This window comes from Strix aluco, chromosome Z (genome assembly GCF_031877795.1).
Source record: "Strix aluco isolate bStrAlu1 chromosome Z, bStrAlu1.hap1, whole genome shotgun sequence".
In the NCBI taxonomy this organism is placed as follows: Eukaryota; Metazoa; Chordata; class Aves; order Strigiformes; family Strigidae; genus Strix; species Strix aluco.
Genome location: NC_133971.1, coordinates 93571824 through 93585099, shown reverse-complemented (window position 1 = coordinate 93585099; position 13276 = coordinate 93571824). Strand labels below are relative to the sequence as shown.

Sequence of the window (13276 nt, the reverse complement as noted above, 5' to 3'; positions counted from 1 at the left end):
AATGGCTGAGCACTATCTCAAGGTCCCTTCACGTCTCCCCAGATTAAGCAGTAGAATTTTGTACGCTGATTTTTCTACTGTGCATCTACTTGTGCTGCATTTGAGAGATCTGTCAGCCTGATGCAATACAGGGGTTTTAGAAGGGCCCGAGGTGTACTACAATGTAAGCTACAGACAGAATATGTGATCTATTAAGAGATAGACTTCACAACCCTCTCTGTAAATACTGTTTATTACTGCCTTGTAAGCCAACATTTGCGAACTCAGACAGTGACAAATTTTTAAGTGCTTGGATGAAAAAAGTAACAGTACTGATCTTTTGAAGCATCCTTCTTTGCTGATTTGGTCTTTAGACACTTTTCCTGCTGCATCCTTCACACAAGTGGGTTGTTCAGAGCTTTTCCGGAGAAGCTGATGACTCTGGATGGTTCATTTTTGTCAAACCTCCATAGACAAACAGAAAAACCCGATGCAGTAGCTCTCCAAAGAGTAGAATTTATTTTTGTAACTGCTATGTATTTCAACAATGTAGTAAACCAAACTTTCAGTGTTCCTAAAGCAAGGTTTTGATTGAAAAAATGTAGTGCTTAAAAACCAGAAGTATGTTACCATATGTTATAAACATCCCAGTAATTCTTTTTTTAAACATGCAGCCATATAAAGTAAAGGAAATGGATGCAGAAGGAAGTCTGTTCAGACCCTTTTAGGCTGTTCGGTACTAAATACTTAATTGGAATTGAAATCTTTTAATGCAACTTTTTCTATATGAGATATTGGTGAAACATGAGAACTTTTTGATGTTGCACTTTCTGTTTCCAACTTCTTCATATTTGATCAGGGACACTTACAGACTAACCAGTGAAGTTTTTGGAACTCTTTTAGTTGTTTTTAAAAGATCAATCCATTTATATTGAAGGGTAGTAAATAGTTATTTTTAAAAAATAGCATAACAGAGATCTTTAGATTCCTTCATTGCAGATATCTATGATTCAGAATTGGAAGGACAGTCGGAGAAAATGGGAGAAACGAAGGTGAATCAAGACTTAGTGATTGTGAAAAAGATGCTAAGAGGAAAATAGTGTGCTTCAGACTGTGGATAAAATCATGCATGAAATTGTTCAGCTGTCAAACTGCTGCTCAAATCTGTCTGAACTGAAACATGAAGAAGTTAAAATGGGACCATTTTTGACCTCTGCAGAGCCACATTTATTCTAGTTGTGTCCAAGTTACAGAAGCACGATCTCATCAACTTACAATTTATCTTCTTGGAGAGATATTATTCCCCTGAACAACATATCGTGCTGTCTCACCGAGGGCAATTCTCCCACTAATGGCTGTTGTTTATATTACCTGTAACGTCATGCAAGTTAACTGCTGTTAATTGGCAGAGTGGGTGAGCAGAGAACCAAATGATGGTATGAAGGAAAAGAGAACATTTTAAAGGGAATGAGTCAAGTAAGATTGAAAGACAGTCTTGGTATGAAGTGAAAAAGAAAAAGGTTTGGAGAAGGAAGATCATTGATATAGGCAGAAATTCAAAACAAAAATACCCTGCCAAGGCTGGTTCCTCTCCTGCTGCACATGAGAAGTGTCACACGGAGCAAAATAAGCCACTTACTGAAAACTGATTCCATCATCGCCTGGCCTGAAAAGCAACATTAAAGAAATGTAGAATAGAGAATTTTGATTTTATTTATCCCTATTGACAGTGGGGGATTCTTGGTCTCTGTGAAATAACTTCGTGGGAAACCTGTTGAAACATGCAAAGAGTGTATTTAGAAGAAATAGAAATTTAGAAGAATCTCTGTTTTTCATGTTTATTGAATTCTGTACAGTCACTCTGATGTTTTTCACAGGCGTAATTGGAGAGATAAACTTTTATTTTCCTTTCATGTAACCAGCGATTTCTCTTAAGTTTCTTATTTCTTTGTAGTTTAGGAACAAAGCAACATAGAGGAATACATTGCACATTTCATACACTAAATCAGTTATTGTAAATAGGAATTCTTCCACAGAATTGGTTAATTACAGAAACAATGACCCAGAAATTGGACAAAAACTATCAATTCTTAACATGCTGTGGGTTAGATACAAACATGATGGTTAAAGGACTCTGATGATAGTTATGTGAACTTGTAATTAAATTGTATCTTGACACATACCCATTGAGATAAGGGGAAGCCTGTGCTTTCAGTCTGATGTCTGGCTTTTGAGAGTTTAACCCTGCACCTTTAATTTTAAAGCAACAACAGGAGACGTTTTGGATTAACACATAAATAAATACCCTTTTTTTCCTGGATTAATACCAACATAAAATTTTCTAATGTTTTTCAAGGGGAAAAGAAATTAAAAAAAAAAAAAAAAAAAAAAAAAACAAAAGGAAAAGCTAATATTCATGTTCTACATCTGTTTTCTGCCAGTGAAATACCAAACATAAAGCATTTCAGGGAAGTATCTTTTAAAACATTCATAACAAAGAAAGACTCTAATATATTACCATTATTTAATTCTACTATGTTCTTATCCCAAATGCTGTTAGAAGATGTCTGTGATTGCTTGTGCTGCTCTGAAACAAAGTTGAGACAAGTAAGATTTTTTTTTTTTAATTGCCCTTCAGATATGTTGTTGGAACATGGTGGAGGTTTTCCAGAACTACTCTTGCACATATTTAGGCTTCAGCCCAAGCTGAGTGAGCTGCAGCCTGCTCCTGAAGTACATGACTTCTTCAAAGACACTCTGTTCTGCTGCATTTTTCTTGGTATCAGACTGGTACAGCATGTGCAGAGGCCAGCATGTTAACCCAAACCAACTCTTGACCTTAGAGAAACTGTTTACTAATAACAAAAACCAACCATCCTATTCAAGAGAAAAGAAGGTGGATGGTAATATTACAGGTTAGATTTAGTTTTTTCATTGCAATAGGAATCAAACTCTTAAGTATATCTCTTTTCTCCAGATAAACTGAAAAGAGAATGGATGTTGTGGTTCCTAAAGGCAAGTTGTTAAGCTACTCACCAGCAACTTATCCGTGGCACTTGCGAATAAATCAGATGCTTACTCAATGCAGAGAAAAAAAAAAAATTACATGAACAAATAATGGCAAGTTTTCCCATTCCCACACTAATCTTTTAGATTTTGATAAATTGAGACGGTAGGAAGAGTCATGTTACATTCCCATGGAAAGAAGCTTCACTGAATTTTTCTACAGTAAATTAGCCGTCATACCTTGTGGTGGACTCTGTTAATCAGAATCCATTAGAAAACTTAGCTTAATTTATAGGTAGACAGTCATAATGACTTACAGGGTTTTGGTGAGGAACAGTTGACTGACTCCAGGAAGGATGTACAACATATCCAAGTGCTTCTCCGTCTTTCAAACACAGTGATCTCTCATCTTGGCCATGTCTGTCACTGCTGTACTTCATGAACCAGGCTACACAAAATTAAGTTTTGTCCTAAAATAGATGAGACTTCATAAATATTTCAGGAAATTTTATTTAGTTGGATAATGAAGTTTTTATATGTTTCTATCAAGAGTGTTTTGCTTCAGTGTTTGACAAAATGTCATCTGTTGCTTACAGTTCATTTTGGAACAGGTACCTGTGTACACAGACTTCTAGAATTATTTTCTGTGAGTTTTGGGTTTTCCAAATCTCAGTTAAAGGTTTGTTTTTCAGCGTTCAGGCTACGGCTGCTGTGTGCTTCCAGACCATTCGTCAGGAAGTGGAGCAGTGGTCATCAGCTTCTGTGTTTATCAGAACTGATGCAGTGTCCAGGGTAATGTACTTGAAAAATAAGATGGAATGTAGTAAAAGCATTTAATCTAAAAGTTACTCCATTTATTTGGTTTGCCTGCTATCAGCTCTCAAAAGGCCGTTTCTCATCTCCCTTCTATTTGCATTTTATTCAGCTGGAGAGAGCAGTTCTTGAAATTTGGTTACGGAGGTTTTTCAGGCCCATCTTAGTAGAATAAATGGTACTACTGCTGGCAGTGACTACTTTTGAAGAGGTGGTAAAATAAGAAGAAAACAAATAAAACCACTTTCTTGTATCTTATTATATTTTAATATATTATAAAATGATGACCGTAAAGCAGCATATTCCTGCTCACAACAGTTTGGGAATCCTGTACCGTAATCCCGTATCAAGTATCCGTTATCTGGGACCTGACATTTTTTGTCATGCACTGCTAGTATTTAAGGGGTTAGAACATGGAAAGAATACTGCACCGTCATCAAAAGTTCACTGTGTGTGCACCATCAGCTTCTGTATGAACAGCAATGGGTTAAATCAATCTTTTCGTTTTTTTCAATTGTTATTTTTGAACATGGCTGATATTGTCAGGAGGCAGTCTACAGGGTTTTTTCTTCTATTTTGTGGTTATTTTCTACTGCTACTGTATTACTCAACCCAGTTTACCTTTGCAGTGATTTTTCTTGTTTGAGCAAAGCAGGAGTCATACACTGCTGAGGCATGGGAGGAATGCTGGGTGGCCTCAGCTGTAACACCACTTCACTCACCTCCTTGACATTCCCCAAATTGTAATGATGGAAATGTCTGCTCTGTGAACTCCTTTCTTCTACCTCCCACAGAAATTTCAATAGCAATTTTCACCCTAGGGACAAGAATACAGTCTTTTGGCTGCTGAGGGTGTAGAGAGTAGCACTGACTTTTCCCACTGACATCCTCTGCGTCGTCAGGACCAGAAGGTCTTGTGCTTTGGATAGCATGGAAATTATGGAAACTTGATGCAATCCGTGTTTATTATTGAGGACCTGGATTCCACAGTCTCGCTTGTGATACTTCTTCACTTAAGTAGTGTCAAAATCATTCAGAGTGGTACTTTCAGAGGAAGACAACTGTTACAGTTCCAAGGCAATGATGGTTTCCAAATGTCATGGCAGAGGTGCTGAACCACAGAATCTCATCGGTGAGCAACCAGTGGAGAACTTGTGAATTCAGCTTCTGTGCAGTTGACAGCTTTAGCGAGGGATTGGTATTTATTCAGGTAGTTTTGATAGTTTCTCAATTAAAATTGCTTAGACATTGGAGATAGGTCTGCAAAATCTGTAGCACTGAGGGATTTTCTTGAATGACAGGAGTTGGTTCATTGGAAATATGCTCTTAGATGTATGTATATTTTGCAGTGAGTGTCATGGTTGTTACTGCCAAACATAATACCAAGGATGAAGAAAATAGTTGATAATATAGTCAGAGATGATGCTGAGGCTATAAGGAACTAGTGGATAAATTACATTCCTGTAGCTGTGGTGTACTGTATGGAGGAAAGTTTGGGAGATGTGAAGGGAAAATGTGAAGAAAACTGTTTGATTTAAATTGCGAATTTAAACGTTTTTTTCTGTCTTTTTTTCTGTCTGTTTGCAAGATGTGATGTTTTTCCATCTTATTCTTCTTCATGATGGGAATAAGGGCTTCTGTACTTCAGTTAAACATCATGTAGGATAAAAAGGAGAAGAACCCATTCCAAACAAACATTAAAGATATGATAAGGATTCTTAAATCTGGACTTCAGTATATACTAAAATACAAGTATCAGTGCGTATGCTAGCAACTTGCCCTCCTGCAAAAAGAAGTCATCTTTAAGGAATAAACTTTTAGGTCTAGAGATTTCATTAAGTAGCACTTAACATATTAAATGCAAAAATGTGGAACTTTATGTGAGTGTTATATAAGATCTGCCATGCAATTTAAAAAAAAAAAAAATTAGGAAGTGTTGAAGTTTCAGTTCACATAGCAGTAATTACTGCATAACACCTCCGAACAGTTTTGCTGGTGACATTTTACAGCTAAGCTGCATGTGTAGTGCTGGAATCAGAAACTTTTTCGCTTGAGTAACATCTTTAAAGTCCTTAAATTCTAGTCAAGGTAGACAGGTTCTGTTAATTAAAGCCTGTATCATGATGATCTATTTCCCTTTGTATGGTGGAGTTGAGGTTGCATATGGAACTTGTCCTTTCCTGTTCTACCAGTCAAACCAAACAAAATCTTCCCATACCTCCAGGGAATACTGCTTAGTTTCAAGGAGAAATGGAGAATTCTCCATTTCCTTTCCACAGCAGGAAAATGTCATTATTATTTCGGGCATGAATTGAGAAAAATACAGGTTCACAGTTTCAATTTCAATTTTCTTAGTATGAACATTGTCGTTTTCATAGCAGCAGTTGCTTCCCAGGTTTTGTGGGACCTTAGAAAATGATCGGGTTTAGTTCTACTAAATACTAGTTGCATTTTGCTGTCACGGTTGCGTGTGGTTTGGAAATACTGTGTTCTTGCTTGGACTGTCTTGGAACCTGTAGCTGGTGACCGTCAGGTATTTTCGGCACTGTGGTGGATCTCCTTATGCTGGAGCTTCTTGGTTGGCTTGGACCATTCTCTCTTGACCTTGAGTAAACACTTTCCATAGTCATTTACTTTTTCTAAGCTAGTTGGGGTGAAAATAATTTTAATTTGTCATTTTGCCATCTTGGGAAATTACTGGAGAAGGAGACTTGTCAGGCCTTTGCTTTCCAGGGTGGAAATTGAATTAGATGGGAGCTTCCCAAGAATGGGGTTTGGAAAAGCTGGGACACTGGGATGAAATGCCAAAGAGGAGGACTATCTAAAGGCCCGTTCTCTAGAACTGCACACCTTTTGCAGTCATGATACTGAATCCCAATATCACAAAAACGCCAAGGTCTGCATTTCTCCTGCACTTAGGTGCCTGTCCATCCTTTTGGGTCCAGATGGTTTCTCATTCCTACCTTTCAAAGCAGAGGAGCCCTGTTAGTAGTTGTAGCATCCCCTGGGAAGTGAAACACCTTTAGGTCACATCTCCTTAATAACCAGACTGTAAATTTGGCAAGTGTAGTCAACATCTGTCCTTCCTACTGAAGTTTTGCCATGCTGCCAGCAGAGATCCTCTGTACAAAGAGAGAATATACTTCACTCTTCGTTCAGTGAAGAAGTTACTCTTGCTAAAACTGTTTGCCAGTTAACCTCCCACGCCGCTATTAATTTCACAGAGGGGTAACCTCATACTAGGTTAAATAAACCAAAAGATTTCCTAATTGTAAAATCCTCAGTAAACAGGTAAAATGGGCACAGTGCTACGAGAGTGAAGCATCACCAAGAATCAGTAAAACACTGAGGGAGTTTAGGCCAATGTCTTAGAAATTTTTAATTGATTTGGGAGCCTAACTTTGTAGGGAGATAAGAGGATAAGTTAAAGTATTTCAGTGTGAAGTGGTTTAGGATTGGAATTTGAAAGATAGCAAGTACATGGATGAAAGAAGATATCACCAAGAGATGAGTTGTGGATTAACTGTAGATTGGGTGAATAATAAACACAGTGCAGTGAAGTCACCTGAGAAGTACCAATAAAGTAACTGCACCTTCACTCAGATATATACATGTCCTCAGAAACAGCTTTAGATTTTCTTGGTCAGTGGCTATTGAAGTCAAACCGTGTGGCAAACAGGTTTATGGAGTATCAAAGCAGTTGAGTTTGCTACCTTGGCAGGTGTCGTTTGGTGTGTTTTCCCTTGGAGCAAACTGTTCCCAGGCTCTTTCCTCTGGGACAGGACACACCAACACGGCATTTGCTCTAGTGTAGCCTTTTCACAGGTTGTCCTGAAGGTTTGCATCGTGATACAGGCTGAAAGTGTTATGTTTCTCTTGGGAAACATTGCATTGCAGCATGGGCTGACTTGACAAAATGGTGAAACATTGCTGAGAATCTGCTCTTTCAGCTTACTCAGTTATTCAGGAAGGCGATGATAGTGAGTGTCAGGATGGTATTTTTATTTAGTAAAGTGTCTGGCAACAAACTTTGGTCCTGGTCTGACAGCTCTACTTTCATTTCTAGGCAGTGATCAGAGATGCTGGGGTTAGTTTTTGAGGTTATATTCACCATAAGCCCTGCAATTTTTCACTTAATACCTACTTTCCCACAATTCAACATTACAGCCAAAAGTTATCTGGATTTGACATAGCACGGCCAAAGAGTATATGCCAGTAAAATAGATGAAGATAAGATTTCTGTCACCAATGGCTTGGCTTTGAAGTTCATTTGCGCATTAAATGTAAGAGCAGCTTTCTTGTGCGCTTCCTTCTTTCCCCTCAACTCTTCCAATCCTTTGGCAGAGCAAGTTTATTTTGTTGAAGGTTTTATTTTCTGCTGAAAATGCAGGAAATTCAGACAGCTCTCTTGGAAGCTCCCCAAAGCTAATACAAACAAGATACATATGCTTCTCTTAAAGTAACTAAAAATAAAGTAAATTATTTGAAACTATTTAACTGTAGAAATTCCCCTGTAAAGAGGAAAGGGAAGTTTACATCATTATAATTGTGGATGCTATTAAATTATGTTATCAAGGTGAAATTCCCTGGAGTGCCAATTTGTGTATTCCATACAAAAGAGTACATCACCCTGGAGTTTATAATAGCTGCATTACAGGCAGGCGTGGAAGAGCTAACTACTGAATGTTCAGAAACATAGTCATTTGAAGTATTCCTTAGCATGCATAAAGCTGGCTTAAAAAAATGTAATGGAAAATGAACTGAAGCTGTCTGTTCATCTCGACCTTTTGTGGGTGCAGCTGGTGGATCTGAAACAGTTTACCAAATTTTTCCTCCTTGTTTCTCCCTGGTAAAAGGAGGAATGGCAGGAGCTTTCTGTTTGGGGTTAATTCGACATTCTTAGTCTTTTTGATATGTGTGAACTATTGGTGTGTGTATCCTTTTGTTTTCCATTGTTGACAAAATTGCCTTTAAAGTCGTATCTGCGTCATGAAGGAAGCAGTTGTTTACGATTACAAGTTTTTTATGTTTTATATTTGCAAGTTATATTTTGGGGGGGAATCTCACTGAAAATATTACGTGTGATTATAGTGAGGCATCGTGGATAAGGGCTCAGAATGAAGATAAGCCATAATTAAGGTTGCCTGTGCAACCTTCACCCTCACCTTCCCTCTATTCCCTCATCCGTATGGTAGCCTTCAGCCTCAGGTCTGAGGATGGGTGTTCCTCACCGCATGGATGCAGAGCACAAAGGTGACACAGCCCTGCCTAGTACACAGAGCGCCGTACCTGCTGCGTGCTGCGCCTTCCTCTGACTCTTCCTCTGCACTACCCGGCTGAGAGGGGAGGACTGGACTTGGAGAGAGGCAAAGGGAGCAAATGACCTTGAGGGGGCAGTCAGAGCTAGCTGGGAAAGTGGAGAGTTGGAGATGGTTTTGCTGCTCTGAATTGTGGAGTTGCTAGGAAGGAAGCTATTAAAGCATCTCAAGCTAAAGCGCCTTTAAGTAGCTGCTTGACAGCTTTTGCATACTGTATGCCTTCTCGCTCTGCCAGAGAGGGGTCTGCAGTGTCAGTAATTGTGAACTAAATCCACTGAGCTTCAAAATAAAGAAACTTGCACTTTTAGAAATTCAAATGTCAGGGCGTCCTGTTACCAGCAGCAAGATACCACTCACTAAAAGCCATTCATTGTAATAAGCAATAAGTCAGAATTGTGTTTGGACATGTTTTTTTGTCAGCCTGCATTTCCAGCATGTATTTCTTCTGCTATTATGAGTGACATTTCCACTTTATTTCATCAGGTTTCTTTGGATTAAGACGTCACTGCAGTGTGCCTTTCCTATTTGGTTTTTTTTAGCCCTATTTACATTGTGCAGTTGTAGGGTATTGCGTTACCCATCCCTGCTCGGGTTTTGGTTTTTTAGGCAGATAAGCTTCTTCCTGCTCAGATTGTGCTAGCTGTATAACTGCCTTTTTGATAGCGTTTGTCATCGTGCCACTTCAACAGGCAGAAACCTCTAGCAGTTGTTTAGCTGAAAGTATCAGTTGGCTGGAAAATTGCTGCAATGTGAATGCACGGGGAGAAGTGGGGCTTTTTTAGTAGGCAGTAGGGTCCTGGATGTATACATGTATTGGTGTCTACTGCATAGCATCATTCATATGGATCCCACCACGAAGGAGAAGGTGCACTGTTAGATCTCTGATTTTTAAAAAAGTTGCGAAGTAGACCTGGTTAATCTTACAAATTTTTGTTGCTTTGGATTGCCAATTACTATACATCAGGTAAAAAGGAGAACAAAAATGTTGCATTTAAGTGAATTCTAGCTCACAATAAATAAATACTTAATCATATTATAGTACAGCATGTGGACACGATATGAGACTTAAGTTTGGGCACTAGTGCTTTTTAGAAACATAGAATAGAGTCATGGAATGGTTTGACTTGGAAGGGACCTTTAAAGGCCATCTAGTCCAACCCCCTGCCATGGGCAGGGACATCTTCACTAGACCAGGTTGCTCAGAGCCCCGTCCAACCTGGCCTGGAATGTTTCCAGGGATGGGGCATCTACCACCTCTCTGGGCAACCTGTGCCAGGGCCTCACCACCCTCAAGAGAAACAATTTCTTCTTTCTAACTAGTCTAAATCCACCATCTTTTAATTTAAAACCATTCCCCCTTGTCCTAGGGCTACCGGCCCTACTGAAAAGTCTGTCCCCATCTTTCCTGTAGGCCCCCTTTAGGATTGGAAGGCCTAAAGAAAACTGATAATTATTTCCTTCCTCACCCTGAAATCAAGACCAGTATTTCCTTGATTTCAGCTTACTGTCACTGCTGGTAACTGGTAGCCGGCAGTTGAACAGTTAACCCAGCTCAGGTTGCATGGCCACGATGGGATGGGGTGGGACAATCGCAGAGAAAATGGCTTCAGTGAGACTACCAGAAATCTTTAAAAATGTTCCTTTCTCTGAAACTTGATACAGAGTTACTTCATCATCAAAGGCAGCCTCATGTCCACCCTTGCTTATAAATGTCTCTTCATAACATTACAAGTGACTGAAATTCTGATTTTCAAATGACATATTATTTTCCCTATAAACTAGCCTAGGAGGAAAGAAAACAGAAATCAGAATAACTTTGTCTCAGTTTTTATTACAAGCCATGAGTACAAGCCATTTTAGTACAAGCCATGATGGGTGGTTAAGCAAAATTAACCTGAATGACACATGGACATGCCTCCCTTTTTCTGCTAAGAATTGTTAACATTTAGAGGCTGGGGTTTCGCATTCATTCATACTAGAACTTTTTAAACCACTTCTTTATAAAAATTAAAATTTAATTTTAAATTAAAAGGATGAGCACAAATTAAGCAGGTTTTTGATGACACTGAGTTCTCACATTCTCCACTGACAGTGATTCAACTGCTTTATCTTTTGATGGGTAAATATGCCTGTAAGGAACCTAACTGTGAGCACATGCCTGGGGTTTGGCGTTTAGGCTGCTTCACTTCTGATATTTTATAAGCCATATACTTTTCAACTGTTTTTACACATCTGTGTCATTCCAGCAGTATGTAAGTATTGAATTCTTTGGAAGTCTTTGCCTAGGAGGATGTCATGCTAATTATTAATTATACTGCAGTAAGGAAAGCAACAGTATTCCAGGATGGTCAGAGATGAGAGCATTCAGCTCTTCCCAGAGTTTGTCTTGGCTTTGCACATTTGTGTGTTCCTTGTTAGTGTTTATCAAACTCAAATTATTTTTCTCCAGATAAGGTTCTCATTCCTGCGCTTGTCGTGTTTTCATGTGCATCCTCTTAGCTTGTTTCTGTCCTCCTTTCTCTGGCATTATCATTTGTTTGTTCCTTGTTCTTTTAACAAGAGAGACTCACACTACCCAGAACTGTACCTGGATCTCTTGCAGCTGTCGCTGCCTGGTTTGTTCCCTGTGCAACTAGAACATGACCAAGCGTCTGGCTTTTTGCCTTAAAAATAAAAATCTTTGCCAAATAGTACCACATTAATTCCTACCCTGAGAAGGAACCATGAGGTGGTTATCTAGGATTATCCACAGTAATATTAGTGCTGTGCCTACACTCCCATCCCTTCTGTAGGCATGGTTTCCATCTCAAAAAATTGGTACCAAGCTTTAGCTTCCAAGTTTCTTTTAAAGATGGGTATAATTATTTCTGTGGGCATAAAGAAAAAAAAAGAAGGGGGAGGACTGGTACTCATCAGTGTCGACAGAGGCAGCTGAGGTCTGTTTTGTAAAGGAATACTGTAGTAATTTTAAATGTGAATGCCACATTGAATTTGTCAATTGTAAGCAATAGGAAAATGCCTTTACTTTTAACTTGTCTCATTTAAATGTCCCGTTTAATAGATTGAAACTTGTCTACGTGTCCCCCCAAAATCAATATCTGGCCTTTCTTTTCATATAACAGCTAATTCAGTCAAAAAATTAGTCTTACAAGGTTGCTGCGGATGATGTCCTTGTCTTGGTCATACACATTCAGTATTTCAGCTGCGTTCAGCTGGTCTGAAAGTTAATATGCAGGGTGATAAACTACTTCTCTTCAACTGCAAAATGTTTTTGTAACCTTATTTATATCTGTTGTGACGCCATGTCTAGAGGCAGACGCGCTGTAGCTTGATACTGGTGATACAGAGCAACAAAAGCACACAGCATTTTATCAGCTCTTACAGCATTTCTCCATTGTCTCATCCAAACGTTGTCCTTGGCTTTCTGCTTGTTTTTTCCTGTTTTGAAAACTTTTAAGCCTTTACAAATGCTTAATCACTAATTATAGGAGCATACAGCTCTCCAGACAACATATATGCAATACTGGGATTTCGTCCCACTTCTCTGTCTTTTATGGAGTTCATTCTTCTTATAAATTATTCTTTTGGTGTAGTCAGTTATGGGTAAAAATCGACACTGTAGTTCCTGGATTTCTTCAGTTTGGTCCCAGGTTCTTCACCTGGAACATGGTAGCTGAAAAACAGATGCTTCATTCTATCCATCAGCTTCTAAAAAATTAAATATAATTACTCAGCAATAACCTCTGGTAACTTCTAATTGTTTGAAACTGACCAATAGCAGAGTCTGCCTTTTCTTGAAATAACATGTTTGGAAATGGTTAGCAACACTTTCTGTTTGAGCTAGCTGTATGCCTGGGTTTTAAGGTGAACATATTTTATTAAAAAGCATTTAGTTTTTGAAAACCAATTGTGTGGCTTGTTACCTTTCTGGTAACTAGATAGATCTGACTTGATCCTGAATCACAATGTTTCTGTAAAAGTAGTGTATTCTGTATTTTAGGGTAGTGTCTCAGCCACTGGGTCATCCTGCTGCATCAAGAATTATACCAATACTCAGAGCTTATTGAGAGCCACAATGATATCCCATATTCTGAATTAAATCCAAGTTTATAGGCACATACCACTCCATGGAGGAGTTAGCCAGGTCTGGATTTTTCTTC

The 13276-nt window shown here is 38.7% G+C and overlaps 1 protein-coding gene across 4 annotated transcripts in view; it reads left to right on the top strand.

Annotated features, from left to right (window-relative positions):
* DYM (dymeclin) overlaps positions 1 to 13276 on the top strand; it is a 226709-nt gene that overhangs the window by 168855 nt on the left and 44578 nt on the right. The gene's annotated exons all lie outside the window — the stretch shown is intronic.